The sequence below is a fragment of the Dermochelys coriacea genome, chromosome 7 (assembly GCF_009764565.3).
Source record: "Dermochelys coriacea isolate rDerCor1 chromosome 7, rDerCor1.pri.v4, whole genome shotgun sequence".
In the NCBI taxonomy this organism is placed as follows: domain Eukaryota; kingdom Metazoa; phylum Chordata; order Testudines; family Dermochelyidae; genus Dermochelys; species Dermochelys coriacea.
Window position 1 is genome coordinate 92,355,898 of NC_050074.1, and position 16,474 is coordinate 92,372,371.

Sequence of the window (16,474 nt, forward strand, 5' to 3'; positions counted from 1 at the left end):
TAAGCTGCAATGCTCCAAACAGTATATTCTTCACTTTGTCAGATTCATTACTCTCATCTAATTATATTCCCTAGAGTCTCCATTTCCACTTTTGGTTTCAAATATGAATGTGACCCAAGCATAATGAAATAGAGAGAAAGTGACTGAAGTTACGTAGACAGGAAAATTAGCAAATTTAAGCCCCAGTTCAACAGTAATATCTTTTCACATCACAAAACTGGGGCTTTCTGGGACCTCATATCAGACCCTGATGTGCAGAAATTGCTTATTTTTGTATGAACCAGGCCCTTGCAGAGTAGAATTGCTGCTCAGACTCTTGCTCAGCTGGTTTTCATTTCATGTGTCTTCACAGAGGTATTATTTTAAACTTCTACCACCCCTTAAAAACATAGATGCGTTTTTGCCAGCCAGTATACTGATGTGATTTGTTTTTATTTACATTGTGCCATGACTATACCTGGAACAGCACAGGCTTCTTAGTCAAGAAGAGACTGCAATACTAATTAAATAAAAAAAAAAAAAAAAAAAAAAAAGGACATAACAAAATGACAAAACATAGCCTGAACTGAAACGAGGAGCACTGTGGGCTGAGGTGGAGGGGCGGGGGTGTCTAGAAGATACCACTTATGGAAGTAAAGTTTTTCCCCAAAGAGCAAACAGGATTGGTTGAGTAGATCAGGCAGCTCAGACAGGATGACCTTTCTTTCGTGGATTCATTTTAAAGGGTTTATGGAAGAAATGTATTTTAAGAAGTGGTTTCTATGAGAGCAAGGTGGCCAGTTGGTGGGAAAGTTCTCCAGGCATATGATGCAGGATGAAAGATGGGCAGATGAGAGTGAGCAGACTGGCTCTGTCATCCAAATGAAAACATGTCTTCTGGAAAATCAGAATGATTACAGACAGAAAGAATTGTTAACAGACTGGTCTGGTCTACACAAAATGATAGAGGGGGAGGAGGAACAAAGGAGGGACAGTGAAAACTAAAAATCAGTACAGTACAGTCTCAAATTGGAATATCCCAGGGAATCAATTCCCTGAGCTTTGAGAAAAGGCATTACCCTGCAATCTGAAAATTTATTCCCTGTGATTGAAAAGATGGCTCTTTGGCCTCATTAAACTCAGCTTTGTTAATGCATAAAGCTCCGATTTTTTTCCCAGAGGAAAGATGGAGTTCATAATAAAACCAATAAAAATCACCTCACAATAAAATAACAGAAAAAGGAGAAAAGAAAAGGAAAATATTCCAACAGTAAAAGACTGGTAACATCACTGACTCAAAATGACACTAACGAACTCTTCAGTTACCATCCTCTAAGTTCATTATTTCACCTTCTAAGAGCATCAAGTAGTTAAATGTATGAGTCTATAGAAGGGAGGTGCAGACAAATAATTATGACACATACAAGGGAAAAAATGAAAGCCTTGTTTGGTTTGTTACAAGTGCTTAGGAGCAGAAAAACAGAGTACACCACTTTAGAGAGAACCTTGCAAACAAGACAGCTCAGTGCACAGGCTTTGCACCCAAAGTGAACTCTTAAATGGCATCATTTAATGCACGAGAGGCAACTGATCAGGTTTAACAGGGATAAGCAAACTGATTCTAATAAAATCACACACACCTGGTGAACTCTCAGCTGCACTGCTGAGGGGAGAAGCTTTTGAGACTCCAACAGCAGGCTCATCTTTTGGCTAAGTTATCTTGCTGTTGAGCTAAGATTTACTGCCTCTGAAGTTTGCACAACTCCTAAGTCTATAGGTAACAAGTGCTGGATTTGGCCTCGACTATTGAAGGAGAGAGAGAGAGTATTAGAGGTCCTTCCTAGCTATATTTCAGTTCTGCAGGGCACTGTAACATGCAGCCTGAGCAATCTGATCTCAGGTATCAATCACTGTGTTAGCTAGTTTCAGAGCAGCAGCCGTGTTAGTCTGTATTCGCAAAAAGAAAAGGAGTACTTGTGGCACCTTAGAGACTAACAAATTTATTAGAGCATAAGCTTTCGTGAGCTACAGCTCACTTCATCGGATGCATTTGGTGGAAAAAACACACACACAGAGAACATGAAACAATGGGTTTATCATACACACTGTAAGGAGAGTGATCACTTAAGATAAGCCATCACCCACAGCAGGGGGGGGAAAGGAGGAAAACCTTCCATGGTGACAAGCAGGTAGGCTAATTCCAGCAGTTAACAAGAATATCAGAGGAACAGTGGGGGGTGGGGTGGGAGGGAGAAATACCATGGGGAAATGGTTTTACTTTGTGTAATGACTCATCCATTCCCAGTCTCTATTCAAGCCTAAGTTAATTGTATCCAGTTTGCAAATTAATTCCAATTCAGCAGTCTCTCGTTGGAGTCTGTTTTTGAAGCTTTTTTGTTGAAGGATAGCCACTCTTAGGTCTGTGATCGAGTGACCAGAGAGATTGAAGCGTTCTCCAACTGGTTTTTGAATGTTATAATTCTTGACGTCTGATTTGTGTCCATTCATTCTTTTACGTAGAGACTGTCCAGTTTGGCCAATGTACATGGCAGAGGGGCATTGCTGACACATGATGGCATATATCACATTGGTAGATGCGCAGGTGAACGAGCCTCTGATAGCGTGGCTGATGTGATTAGGTCCTATGATGGTATCCCCTGAATAGATATGCGGACAGAGTTGGCAACGGGCTTTGTTGCAAGGATAGGTTCCTGGGTTAGTGGTTCTGTTGTGTGGTGTGTGGTTGCTGGTGAGTATTTGCTTCAGATTGGGGGGCTGTCTGTAAGCAAGGACTGGTCTGTCTCCCAAGATCTGAGAGAGCGATGGCTCGTCCTTCAGGATAGGTTGTAGATCCTTGATGATGCGTTGGAGAGGTTTTAGTTGGGGGCTGAAGGTGATGGCTAGTGGCGTTCTGTTGTTTTCTTTGTTGGGCCTGTCCTGTAGTAGGTGACTTCTGGGTACTCTTCTGGCTCTGTCAGTCAGTCAATCTGTTTCTTCACTTCAGCAGGTGGGTATTGTAGTTGTAGGAATGCATGATAGAGATCTTGTAGGTGTTTGTCTCTGTCTGAGGGGTTGGAGCAAATGCGGTTATATCGTAGCGCTTGGCTGTAGACAATGGATCGAGTGGTATGATCTGGATGAAAGCTAGAGGCATGTAGTTAGGAATAGCGGTCAGTAGGTTTCCGATATAGGGTGGTGTTTATGTGACCATCGCTTATTAGCACCGTAGTGTCCAGGAAGTGGATCTCTTGTGTGGACTGGTCCAGGCTGAGGTTGATGGTGGGATGGAAATTGTTGAAATCATGGTGGAATTCCTCAAGAGCTTCTTTTCCATGGGTCCAGATGATGAAGATGTCATCAATGTAGCGCAAGTAGAGTAGGGGCATTAGGGGACGAGAGCTGAGGAAGCGTTGTTCTAAGTCAGCCATAAAAATGTTGGCATACTGTGGGGCCATGCGGGTACCCATCGCAGTGCCGCTGATTTGAAGGTATACATTGTCACCAAATGTGAAATAGTTATGGGTCAGGACAAAGTCACAAAGTTCTGCCACCAGGTTAGCCGTGACAGTATCGGGGATACTGTTCCTGACGGCTTGTAGTCCATCTTTGTGTGGAATGTTGGTGTAGAGGGCTTCTACATCCATCGTGGCTAGGATGGTGTTTTTAGGAAGATCACCAATGGACTGTAGTTTCCTCAGGAAATCGGTGGTGTCTCGAAGATAGCTGGGAGTGCTGGTAACGAAGGGCCTGAGGAGGGAGTCTACATAGCCAGACAATCCTGCTGTCAGGGTGCCAATGCCTGAGATGATGGGGCGTCCAGGATTTCCAGGTTTATGGATCTTGGGTAGCAGATAGAATACCCCAGGTCGGGGTTCTAGGGGTGTGTCTGTGCGGATTTGTTCTTGTGCTTTTTCAGGGAGTTTCTTGAGCAAATGCTGTAGTTTCTTTTGGTAACTCTCAGTGGGATCAGAGGGTAATGGCTTGTAGAAAGTGGTGTTGGAGAGCTGCCTACTAGCCTCTTGTTCATACTCCGACCTATTCATGATGACGACAGCACCTCCTTTGTCAGCCTTTTTGATTATGATGTCAGAGTTGTTTCTGAGGCTGTGGATGGCACTGTGTTCTGCATGGCTGAGGTTATGGGGTAAGCGATGCTGCTTTTCCACAATTTCAGCTCGTGCACGTCGGCGGAAGCAGTCTATGTAGAAATCCAGGCTGCTGTTTCGACCTTCAGGAGGAGTCCACCCAGAATCCTTCTTTTTGTAGTGTTGGCAGGAAGGTCTCTCTGGGTTAATATGTTGGTCAGAGGTGTGTTGGAAATATTCCTTGAGTCTGAGACGTCGAAAATAGGATTCTAGGTCACCACAGAACTGTATCATGTTCGTGGGGGTGGAGGGGCAAAAGGAGAGGCCACGAGATAGGACAGATTCTTCCGCTGGGCTAAGAGTATAGTTGGATAGATTAACAATATTGCTGGGTGGGTTACGGGAACCCTTGTTGTGGCCCCTTGTGGCATATAGTAGTTTAGATAGCTTAGTGTCCTTTTTCTTTTGTAGAGAATCAAAGTGTGTTTTGTAAATGGCTTGTCTAGTTTTTGTAAAGTCCAGCCATGAGGAAGTTTGTGTGGAAGGTTGCTTCTTTATGAGAGTATCCAGTTTTGAGAGCTCATTCTTAATCTTTCCCTGTTTGCTGTAGAGGATGTTGATCAGGTGGTTCCGCAGTTTCCTTGAGAGTGTGTGGCACAAGCTGTCAGCATAGTCTGTGTGGTATGTAGATTGTAATGGATTTTTTACCTTCAGTCCTTTCGGTATGATGTCCATCTGTTTGCATTTGGAGAGGAAGATGATGTCTGTCTGTATCTGTGCGAGTTTTTTCATGAAGTTGACAGATTTCCACTCTATACGGCTAAATTCAGTGCCTTGCATAATCACAGGTTTCAGAGTAGCAGCCGTGTTAGTCTGTATTCGCAAAAAGAAAAGGAGTACTTGTGGCACCTTAGAGACTAACAAATTTATTAGAGCATAAGCTTTCGTGAGCTACAGCTCATTTCATCGGATGCATTTGGTGGAAAAAACGGAGGAGAGATTTATATACACACACACACACACACACACACACACACACACACAGAACATGAAACAATGGGTTTATCATACACACTGTAAGGAGAGTGATCACTTAAGATAAGCCATCACCAGCAGCAGGGGGGAGGGAAGGAGGAAAACCTTTCATGGTGACAAGCAGGTAGGCTAATTCCAGCAGTTAACAAGAACACCATACAAAGCAAAGCTGCAGCGATTAGCAAAAGATCTTCTAAAGCAGTTCCAAGTAAAGTAAAGTGTTAGCTAGGGACCATACGGTAAGTGAATGTGCAAGGTATTTGTTCAACAGGGCATCAACTCCTTCCCAGTGAAATAAAAATGAGGATTGTGTCTTGCTACTCTAAAACAAAGAATAACCATAAATACAAAGGATTTTTTTTTATTATACCCAGCATTTTGATACTAGAGCACAGCTCCTAAAGGTCACATGGGTCCTACAAAGGGAAACTTTAGGCTGTCTTTTTTTTCCTTTGGTAAGGGGCCAATGCCTGCAATCCTTACCTAGTCTTCACTACAACAAAACTCCCATTGAAGTCAATGGGATAGCACTGACAGTGGCATTAGCAGTATCTTTTGTAAAGAGGGCAGGAAAAAGTGAGGGTGGGGCAGCAGAGAGAAGTGGATACTGCACCTCCCTTTCCCTGAGTGGTGCAGCAGCCATCTGTGCTCCTGAGAGCTCCCAGAGGTATTGTGTCTCCCTGCAGCACAATGGACCCCAGAGCTGCTGCTGGGCTTGGTGCTCCTGCATTCCAATCTACAATCCAGCCCAAGTGAATTTTTGCCATAGTGAAGGCTGTGTAAGAACTGCAGAATTTTACCCAAGATCCCCAGCAGGAGTCACTTGTATTACATCAAGGGCCATGAAATGCACCAAACCTTAGACCATGAGACCACAGCCCCGATTAAAATTGAAGGGGGATAAATATTGGCTAACACCAGCTGGGTCACCACATACAGCTGAGCCTGAGATCCTGCATGCTCAAGACTGATCAAGGTAGGCAATCCAGAAAAAGAGTCTAGCAGCTGCTTCCAAACCCAGTTTCAACTGATATATGACCCTAGTGGCAATAAGGCTCCCACCACAGCAAAGGGAGATCGTCCTCTTGAGAAGAGTTTTACACCTTTGGGATTGGATAATCCAAGTGAAACAGTTGAAAAAACCCCTACTCCAGGGATGAATGATGAAGCCCATGAGGTCTGTGGATCTATAACTTGTTTTTAAATATTAATTCTTGTTTAAGTTCCTTTATTCAGGAAACAGGGAGATACAAAATGTGTACCATTTCTTTTAATGGGTATCAGAGTCTCCAAACAAGAGGGTTCCAGGAAGATTTAAGATGAAACTACAGCGATGAAGAGCTGGAAAGACTGAGTAGCTTCAGGGGAAATAGTGGTTTCTTTATTCTAATACCATTTCTCATTTCATGTTAGAAGACAGAAAATCAGTGATTCTTTACTACTGTCTCAGGACTTTAATAGCAAGCAATTAATTCTGAACTTTCTGCACACGAGTATCAAATTCTGTTCCTGTTAGAAAATTACAGCAGGGATGACAAGAGGTCTCTTGAACTTAAATGAAATAGTAAGAAGTGGGATAGTTTTTACAATCACTGAAAATTACCCCTACAGTACAGCATCTCTGTCAATCTCCGAACAATGAAGTATAGTAGTGTTTTTTATTGATACCCACACACACCACTGAAATGTCTTTTGATGTAAATGCTTTGTAAGATGCTACAGCAGGATCATCATGTAGAAAGAGTGTGTATCAGGCCAGAGCGGGAATAGAAATTTTAAAATACTGATATAAAAAGCAACACATTTATTCCAGCCAGAAAACACTTACAGTGGATTTTGGAAGCTGCCATGCCCCACTGACTTTTCCATCTCCTTGAGTGTGCTTCCAAATTAAAAGATGACTAGTTACATAATACTTTTAGAGTATGTAAAACTTTAACAGCACATCCACCCAATACTCAGAGTGCACAGAGTGTAACATTCCCATATGTAAGCAGGTTTCAGAGTGGTAGCCGTGTTAGTCTGCATCAGCAAAAGCAATGAGGCATCCTAGTGGCACCTTAGAGACCAACGCATTTATTTGGGCATAAGCTTTCGTGGGCTAAAACCCACTCCATGAATCTGATGAACCGGATTCTAGCCCATGAAAGCTTATGCCCAAATAAATGCGTTAGTCTCTAAGGTGCCACAAAGACTCCTCGTTTTTTCATATGTAAGCAGCATACATTGTGACTAGGTAATTTTGTGTATTTTTCTGTACGCTTAAAGGCATCTCAGCATGCTTTACTAAAAGAGTATTGGTTATTATCTGGACACACTACACTCCTGGAGCCTTACAATTCCACCTGACTGGCAGAATGCATTCCAGGGAACAACATTCAGTTCCTATCAATACAAAGATCCCTTCCTGCATGACAGGTGGGATTGTAAAGAACAGTACAGTAAATGCCTCCTGAAATTGATTACAATTATTACCAAATACCCGTAAAGTAAAATCAATGAGGACAAGCATCTGCCAAATATACATAAAATTACATGCCTTCTTTTTGTGTGCAGTCACCATGGTTGCACACACCTATCTTTAACTGCATGCCCAAATGATCATAAGGATGTTTGAGCATTCAATTACTTTGTTTCATGCAAGTGCAGTAACTACATGCATAACTAAGGCAGGCAGTTCCCTGTGCATACCTAAAATATTTGAAAATCTCTCCCTACATGATTGATCTAAAGGATTTCCACATTTGGCCCATCCTTAACAGTCAGTAAAAGTGTCTCTTTTTAAAGCCATTTGTTCGGTAAAGGTATGCGATGAATACTCCATGCCAAAAGCTGGACAAAATACTCTGTTTTCAAGCTTTTCCTCCCTGAATTTTTGTAGCTAAACCAATTTTGACAAAGCTTTGTAAAATAAAAAATGTACTCCCTTGCATGGAGTTATTTTATTTCATGCCTTTCCCAGTCTTAATTTAAAGCAAAAGTTAATGAGTGAGTTTTAGAGGGCTTAAAATGGAGGCTTCTAAAGAAAATACTGACATGCTCTCAATTAAAATGGTGTTGCCACATGCTCTCTTAAGTGATGACAAAGTAAAAGATAGAATAGAAAGGAAAAATAGCCTATGAAATAAAATAGTGGAGAAAAAGTAATGAATGGCTAATACTACAGACTATTTTTTATGAAAGATTTCATTGTAATGACGTTACATTAACAACAATATTATCTACAATAAAGGTACAACAGACCTCTTTTGAGCAAAGTGTAATCCTGCTACACTTCATTAAGTTTCATGTTTTCCCTGTAATTTCCCAGCATTAAAGGAAACATTATTTCACAGACTCTGCAGGAACAGACATACAACAACAAATAGGATGTGGCTGCTCCAACTAGCTTGTTAATTCGATAAAATCAACGCAGTCAAAAGGTTATCATGCAAACGTACTTGAATTCATCCCAAATGAATCATTAAGAGTCTACATTCTTGGAAATTAAACAAGTATAAAAGTAAACTAATGGCAAATTAATCAAAAAGTATTAGTTCAGCCAAGGCTCATGATAAGTATGCTCATTTTGCTTTTTGTTTTTTAGTTGAATTATCAAGCATGTACTAATTATATAGAGATACAAACAAATAATTGTTTAAAAGCTTTATAATGTAGGTAGGTTGGAAGGTATTTGCATATTTATATTACTTCATACTTATGGGTTGGCTCAGTCCTGCAAGATGCTGAGTACCCCTAGCACTGAGGACCTCCCAGAAGGTACTCAACATGATTGAGTCACCATTTTTATGGTTTTAATATTCCTATACAATATGGGCCACATTTAGCAATCCTTCATCACACAATTAATTCCATTTATTTCAAGGGGACTACCTCTATAAGTAAAGACCATGTGCATCACTAAGGTTTTGCATGATCAAGTCTTAGGTAATGAACTGACAGAAAGACAATTAATTCTCTCTGCATGTATTACAAAATCAAATGCTCCAATGTTCATTCTTATATTTGAAATAATTATTTCAAAAAGAATTTGGAACAGGTATAGTTGCACAGGTATCCCAAGGAATAAGAAAATTACATTCTGTGATACCACCTGGGAATTTGGACAGTTGAACCATTTTTTGGTTGTATCACTCATGGTTAATCATACTGATGCATTATAAACTGAAAAATTGAAAACAAACATGTTTTAAAAAAAAAAAATCACAGTTCTGTGGTTGGAAACAACAAAAGTAGAGGGAATATGAAGATCATTCACTTAAAATATTAGTTAAACTTGTGATTCAAACTATTGGACTACATGACAGAGCTTTTATGCAAGTTTGTCTTTTTATACAATCAGCAACAAAACTAAATATTGTAGAGCTGGTCAAAACAAATGGGACTCAAATGATGTTTTTTGGGGGGTGGTGAAAGTTTCATCTCACTTTTCCCATTGAAATTTTTTGAATTATTTCTACTAGCTCCATAGCTAACTAGAAAATGGAATGAATTTTTCACACAATTTTTTTATGAAATATATGCCCATTTTAGTATAATATTTTCAAAGTTCAAAAGTTTTTAACCAGCTCTAAAATACTCACATTTATAATTTTATACTACACTGCAGCAAACTATTTCCATATATGCACAGCTAAATATAGGTCTACCGCAACACAGCCTTTAAAATCTCATCTCTAATACACTTACAGGAAGAGTGTTTGACAGACAAGCCCAGAACGCCAGCTTGTGGTACCTCTGACCCTCACATATGGATTTAGTGCTACTGAATTTGATGGGGTACCTGTGGAGGACAATGCTACTTTATGTGAATAACATAGCACAGCCCGGCCCCAAAGCAGCAACCCTCTTCCCACTGAATTCACTGGGCATTTTGCCTTTGAACTCAAAGGGAGAAAGCCAGACTCTGCCCTCTAACAGTTTTGCAAAGTGCATTTTTGAAATTATTTCCCAGTTGAAACTCTTCCTAGCAGGTAAAGTCATCAGGTCTAAAGCCTGACATCCCTTAGTCTCAAAATAATGCTCTTTGGGTTGCTTTGGTTCCTGCACTTTGCAAGCAGGCAGAGAACAAGGCTGCCCTTTGCTCTGGTAGACCCCTGCCCGTGCCCCCTCCAGTTGCCGCTCTACCTCGCCTTGCCCAGATAACACTACCACATCCTTGTTCCCGAGACTGTTACGAGAACCAAGGAAAAGCCACTTTCCCCAGAAAGTTTTCTAGCCAATCTAACTAGCGGAGCATTGGGAAACCTTCTTGTCATTGCCCAGGGGCAACGAGATATGTGGGCCTATGGTGCCTGTGCTCCAGCAAATTCAGGGTCTGGGGCCCAGCTCCACCAATGTTTGGGGACGGGTCTCTCCCCCGGCCCCACATGCCTAGGGTGACCAGACAGCAAATGTGAAAAATCGGGACAAGGGTGGGAGATAATAGGAGCCTAAGACCCAAAAATCAGGACTGTCCATATAAAATTGGGACATCTGGTCACTCTACACGCACCTTCCCCAGAGTGTCCCTGCTTGTGCCCTGGGCAGGGAGCGGCTGCCCTGCCACTCCCTTTTGCAGCCAATGAGGGAGAGCAGTGTGGAGCAGTGCCAGCAGTGCAGCTGTTGCCTGTGGAGGGAGGAGGCACACACATGATGGCAGCCCTGCCCCGGCACTCACCACAGGGGAGGCAAGGGGGCTTCCTGTACCTGAAAGGGGCCCGGCCTCTAGAAGCATGTGCAGTGATAGTACCGGGTGAGTGTGCTGCTGGGGGGGAGCCCTTCCCTAGAGCTCGCTGCTGCCAGCAGGGAAAGGGCTGGAGGAACTGTGGAGTCCTCCTCTCTGGCCCCAGCCCCGGGGCAGCCTGCCTGCACCCCAAACTCCTCATCCCCACCCTATCCTGCCTCAGATCCTGCACCCCCAGCCAGAATCCTCACCCCCCCCCACATATCAACCCTCTACCCAGCCCTGAGCCCCCTCCTGCACCGTGAACCCTTCATCCCCAGCCCCACCCCACAGCCCTCACCCCTGCACCTCAACCCTCTGCCCTAGCCCTGAGCCCCCTTCCAAACCCCTCATCCCCAGCCCCACCCTAACCCTCTGCCCTAGCCCTGAGCCATGCCCACACCCCAAACCCCTCATCCCCCCACACCCCAACACTCTGCCCTAGCCGAGCCCCCTCCTGCACTGTGAGCCCTTTATCCCCAGCCCCACCCCACACCTCAACCCTAGCCCTGAGCCACTCCCACACCCTAACCCTCTTCCCTAGCCCCGAGTCCCTTCCCACACCCCAAACCCCTCCTTCCCAGCCCTAGTCAGAGCCCTCATCCCCCTGCACCCCAGCCCTCTACCCCAGCTCTGAGCCCCCTCCTGCACGGTGAACCCTTCATCCCCAGCCCCACCCCACAGCCCTCACCCCAACCCTCTTCCCTAGCCCTGAGCCCCCTTCCAAACCCTCAGCCCCACCCAACCCTCTGCCGTAGCCCTGAGCCACGCCCACACCCCAAATCCCTCATCTCCCCACACCTCAACCCTCTGCCCTAGCCCTGAGCCCCCTCCTGCACCATGAACCCTTCATCCCTAGCCCCACCCCTGCCCTAGTCCTGAGCCCCCTCATCCCCCCACATTGTGTAATATAGGGAAACTGTTAAACACTTACTGTTTCTAGTCCACCTTTACATTCGTTTAAAAATATATATATATATATCGGCTTACAAGGCAGGTGGGGAGGGAGAGACTTGGACCCGTTCTGGGCACCACCAAAAGTTATACAAACCTCCGGCCCCTGCCATTGGCTGCCTTTGCACCTTGGACGTCTGCTCCTGCTAAGGGACTGGCTGCCTGACAACACGAACAGGGGTGGTAGGACAAGAGAGAAACTCTCTTCTCATTATACAAGCAACGATTCCGTTGAATTCCTCCCCTGTTCTTCTCCTCTCAACCCCCCCATACCGGCCCCCGCCCCCCCATCACAACCCTCAGCGCACACCCCGTTAGCCCACATTATCCCCAACGCTCACACACACACACACACACACGCTTTCCTCCTCACCCAGGAGGGCCCCAGCCAACGACGACGGCCGGTAGGTGCTATTGCAATACCAAAAATAATGCATCCCCCCCCGGCCCCCCAAACACACCCACACCCTTAGCCCCACAGGTCTTTCCTCCGCTGCCCCCCTCCCTTTAACACCCCCGATCCCTTTTCATCTCCTATCGCACCCTCTCCTCCTCCACCATCCCGCTGTCCCCTCGCACCCAAACTCACCTCTCACCGCCCCCGCCTAGCCAGCCCTTCTCAGAAGAGCTGCCATAAAACCCTAACCCGAGGTCAGGCTCGGCACCGGGGATCCGGAGGCGCTTTCCCCGCGGGTGCTGCGTCCGCCGCAAGGTGACTGGGCTGAATCGCCCCCCGCGGAAGAGGTGGCCAGGTCAGGGGGTACACACATAGCCCTCCTAGGGCTGCCCTGAGCGCCCAACTTCTGCTCGTGCCGCTCCGCCGTGAGCTAGGGAAGCCGCAGCAAAGTTACAGTGAAATCCTGGCCCCTAGCTCACTGGAATCGGATTACACCAACTCCCCTGGCTTCCGCTTACTTTACATGGGGCACCTTAAACCCCCAAGGATTTAATACAGACCGGGCTGAAAAGAGCTAAATGGGATCTGGATTGCCTCCAAGTGGGAAGGGGGAGAGCGCTTTTTGGAACGAGAGGCCAGTGAGTTCGTTTTTGCTTCCTGCATGATGTGTTCTCTGATTCAGTTAACTACTCGGATCTTAAAAAATTAGCCACCCAAGCCCGAAAATGTTGGCAAAATAGAGATCTTTCAAAAAGTACTTTAGGTGCGACTTTAAGCAGCTTGTAAAGTATCGGAGAAATTGCTATGGATTTTAAAATAGAAAATCTGGCCAGATGAGCTGGCTGGACATCTCTTTATTCACAGTAATGTTCCTCACTTTACAACAACTGTCAAGTGCATTGACCCAGGGAAGAGCCAGTGTCTGAAATGCAAGCTGCTCCTTATTTCAACTCAGTATTTGACAAAGAATTCTGGGAATTTACTTAAATCTATGCCACAGTGGAAACAGTAGGATAAACGCAGCACCTTTCCCCAACACTGAACTTCACTCAGAATTATCCCCTTAGTGCTAATATGTGGTTAAGACACGCAGGAGAGAAAGCAAACAGAAAGTTGAGAACAATTTAGGGAAGTGAATTATGCCTGGCCTGTCCAGGACTTGTCTAGGCTAAGATTTATGGAGTAATGTTACTGCTTTTATCTCAGCCATTTTAGCATGGGTTAAAACAACGTGCCTTGTTTACACTAGACTTCAAAAACATATTATATGTGCCAACATCACATATTGAGTCTACTCTAAACAAGGCCTATATTCAGCACAATAAACTCCTGTCTTCTGGGGCAAAAAAGTGTTTTTCAATCCAATTTCTGCAGATGAGTTAGTTTGACTCAATTAAGATATCCTTTAAAACCCCTATAGACACTTCATTTGAACTGGGTCACACTGAAGCCTAATAACCAGCTCTAAATACTTTAAAGGTGCATCCAAACTAAGAAAAAAAAAGGGGGGGGGGGAAGAAGAGAACAGGTTACTGTGTACTAGATAGGTTTCAGCGTAGCAGCCATGTTAGTCTGTATTCACAGAAAGAAAAGGAGTACTTGTGGCACCTTAGAGACTAACACATTTATTTCATCCGCTGTCGCTCACGAAAGCTTATGCTCAAATAAATTTGTTAGTGTCTAAGGTGCCCCACAAGTACTCCTTTTCTTTTTGTGTACTAGATAACACATGATAAAATCCCCCTGTGGGCAAGGCAAATGTAATTTACACATGGGTTAGCAGGTCAGAGATAAATAGCAGTAGGGAGCCAAGGGTTTACCTCAGCCTGCTAAGGTATGAAAAACCTACAAACTGAGGTGTGAATGTGATTTAAAAAAAAAAAAAAAAAAAGACACCAGGTGCTAGAACTACCTGAGGGGAGAAAGTCTCCTTATTTGTCCATCTAGACACAGCCTCAAAAGCCATTGTGCCCATCTCAATTTAAGCCCTCTGACTCTTGACAGATGAATTAGGTGTGGTTTTTTAAACTAATTTGACTAAGCCAAAGTAATTTAACAGGATTAACAAGCCTCTTTAGTCTTCAGAAGCATTAAGGGCATGTCTACACTGCAGGTGGAAGCAAGCCCTCACAGCCCAGGTCCACAAATGCACACTGGTGCTCCAGAAATAGCTGTGTAGATGTTGTGGCCAGGGGTGGAGCACAGGATCTGAAAACTGGGGCAGGAGAAGGAAGGACTTAAGAGCCCAAGTCACAAGATCAAAGCAACATCTACACAGCTATTTTTAAGGTGCTAGTGCAAGTCTGTGGGGCCCTGGACTGGAGGCTAATTCCCACATGCAGTGTAGACATACCTAAGAGGGCTTCTCAGTTAATTCAATCGAGCTAATACAATTAGAAACATACCCTTTTTGCCCATCAAGACAGATCCTATTGACAACCTTTGAACTTGCCTCTTATTAACAGCAACTTCAGGACTTTTCTTTAACTCAAGGAAAAGACATCAACTACATCAGATAAAGTGAGCTGTAGCTCACAAAAGCTTATGCTCAAATAAATTTGTTAGTCTCGAAGGTGCCACAAGTACTCCTGTTTTTTTTGAAGATACAGACTAACACATCTGCTGCTCTGAAACCTGTCAATACTTCACTCAGTAGGACTCAGATAGTGTTAAGAACCTGGGCTGATTAACCAATAGTAATTTCCCCATGTATGAATATCAGGGTCACCTTTTTCCTGCATCTGCTTGCAATTAAATTTAATTCAATGTTAATTTTGATGTATTCTGCACAAAGATCCAGGGTAGAATATGGATAAATTTTTCCTTAGGATGCATTTTTAAGCTATGAACAAAGTACACTTTGTTCATATGGACAGGTCCCCTTTTTAGCATTTCCATTAATTGTAATACATAAGTAATAGGATATTGCCCATGTGAGGATGCCTCCTTATTTCAATGTGCATGGATAACATGCTATACTGCATAAATCTCTAAACATCATGGTAAGTGTACATTTATGAGTTGGACTGCTAGCATTGATTCTGAATGCTTAGAGCCTGACTTAGAAACCAATGAACCCAATGGAAAGATTCCCACAGACTTCAATGAGCTTTGGGCCCTAGATTCAAACTCTTGGAACAACATGCTCAAATGCGAGCAGCCTTTCATTTATCTAAATAAGATAAACTGAGTTGCATGCTGAATACTGCATGTGGATTTTTCAGATGAAATCCGGGCCTTTTCAGCTCTCCATGGACATTAAAAATCCCGTGGCACTTACTATAGGAATATGAGCAAAGTAGGGCCAACGTTTTCCCTCCTCCAATGCTATTCGGTGTGCCAAGTGTTGTTCGGTAGCTGTCCTCCATCCCAGACCTGGCTCTCTGTCAGTGGTGCTGTGTGTAATTTACAAAAAGCAAGTGCAATGCTCCCATTGACTTCAGTGGTGCATAAGCAGGACCTAGGAAAAGAGCTAATGTTGAGTATTTATTACACTGCTTCTTCAGAGTAAAGGCCAAATACTGGGCCCCATACCCAGCACAAGTAACTGCAGTATGTGCACAGCAGTAGAAATTCTTCTCCCCAGGTCATGGAGCTACTCTGCAGGGATACTGCAATCCAAAGGTGAGGGTAGCCTATTTGTCTTCCAGTCTTAACACATGCTCTACCTTCATCTGAACCTTATGTTCAGGCATGCAGGTTGCTCTTGTGGAGTGGGCCCTGCATTGCACAGGGGGTACTGCCTGCATACCTCTTCCCTTGTACTGTGGAATCACCCCAATTTTGCTGCCAGGGGTGTTCAGCCTGGGGCTAGATTTGTCACAAGCACAGAACTGATAGGGGGGGTCATTTAAAAATATTATATTATATATACACACACACACACACACACACACACACAAGAGTTATTTTTTGGTGAGGTTCAGATTATTCTGGTTTCTGGTCTTAAACTAAAACCCCATCATGTTATCTTAGTATTAAGTCTTTCTGCATCAGGAACTTGTGATTTAGTAGTAGAGTTAATACAATGTGTGAGCACCTCTGTTGGGCATCCAGCTTTTTAATACTGTATTTTGGGGAACCCTTGATTACTGTTAGAGATGCTCTTCTTAGACTGGCCTGAAGCTCAAGAGGCATAAGTTCTATTCCTGCCTCTACCACACACTTCCCATGTATCTTTCATCAAATGATTTAGGCAGTGCCTGCACTCAAAGGAGCCGATTGTGCGATTTCCCAAGGGGATGCTGGACCCTGGCTCCACCCCAGTCCCTGCCCCCACTCCACTCCTTCTCTCAAGCCCCCAGCCCCACCCAGCCTCTT

General features: G+C 44.0%; 1 protein-coding gene across 5 annotated transcripts in view; it reads right to left on the minus strand.

The window, feature by feature from the left end:
- The window catches only part of SLC16A12 (solute carrier family 16 member 12), a 66,399-nt gene that overhangs the window by 42,323 nt on the left and 7,602 nt on the right, over nucleotides 1-16,474 (minus strand). For 2 of the 5 annotated variants that reach the window (XM_043518997.1, XM_043519001.1), the window contains exon 1: nucleotides 9,789-9,879. The exons of 2 other annotated variants lie outside the window; for them this stretch is intronic. The gene's annotated coding sequence lies outside the window, so the exon portion shown is untranslated. Of the gene's footprint in view, nucleotides 1-9,788; nucleotides 9,880-11,854; nucleotides 11,968-16,474 lie in introns of those variants that run through there. One more of the 5 variants, XM_043519000.1, reaches the window with a different exon arrangement.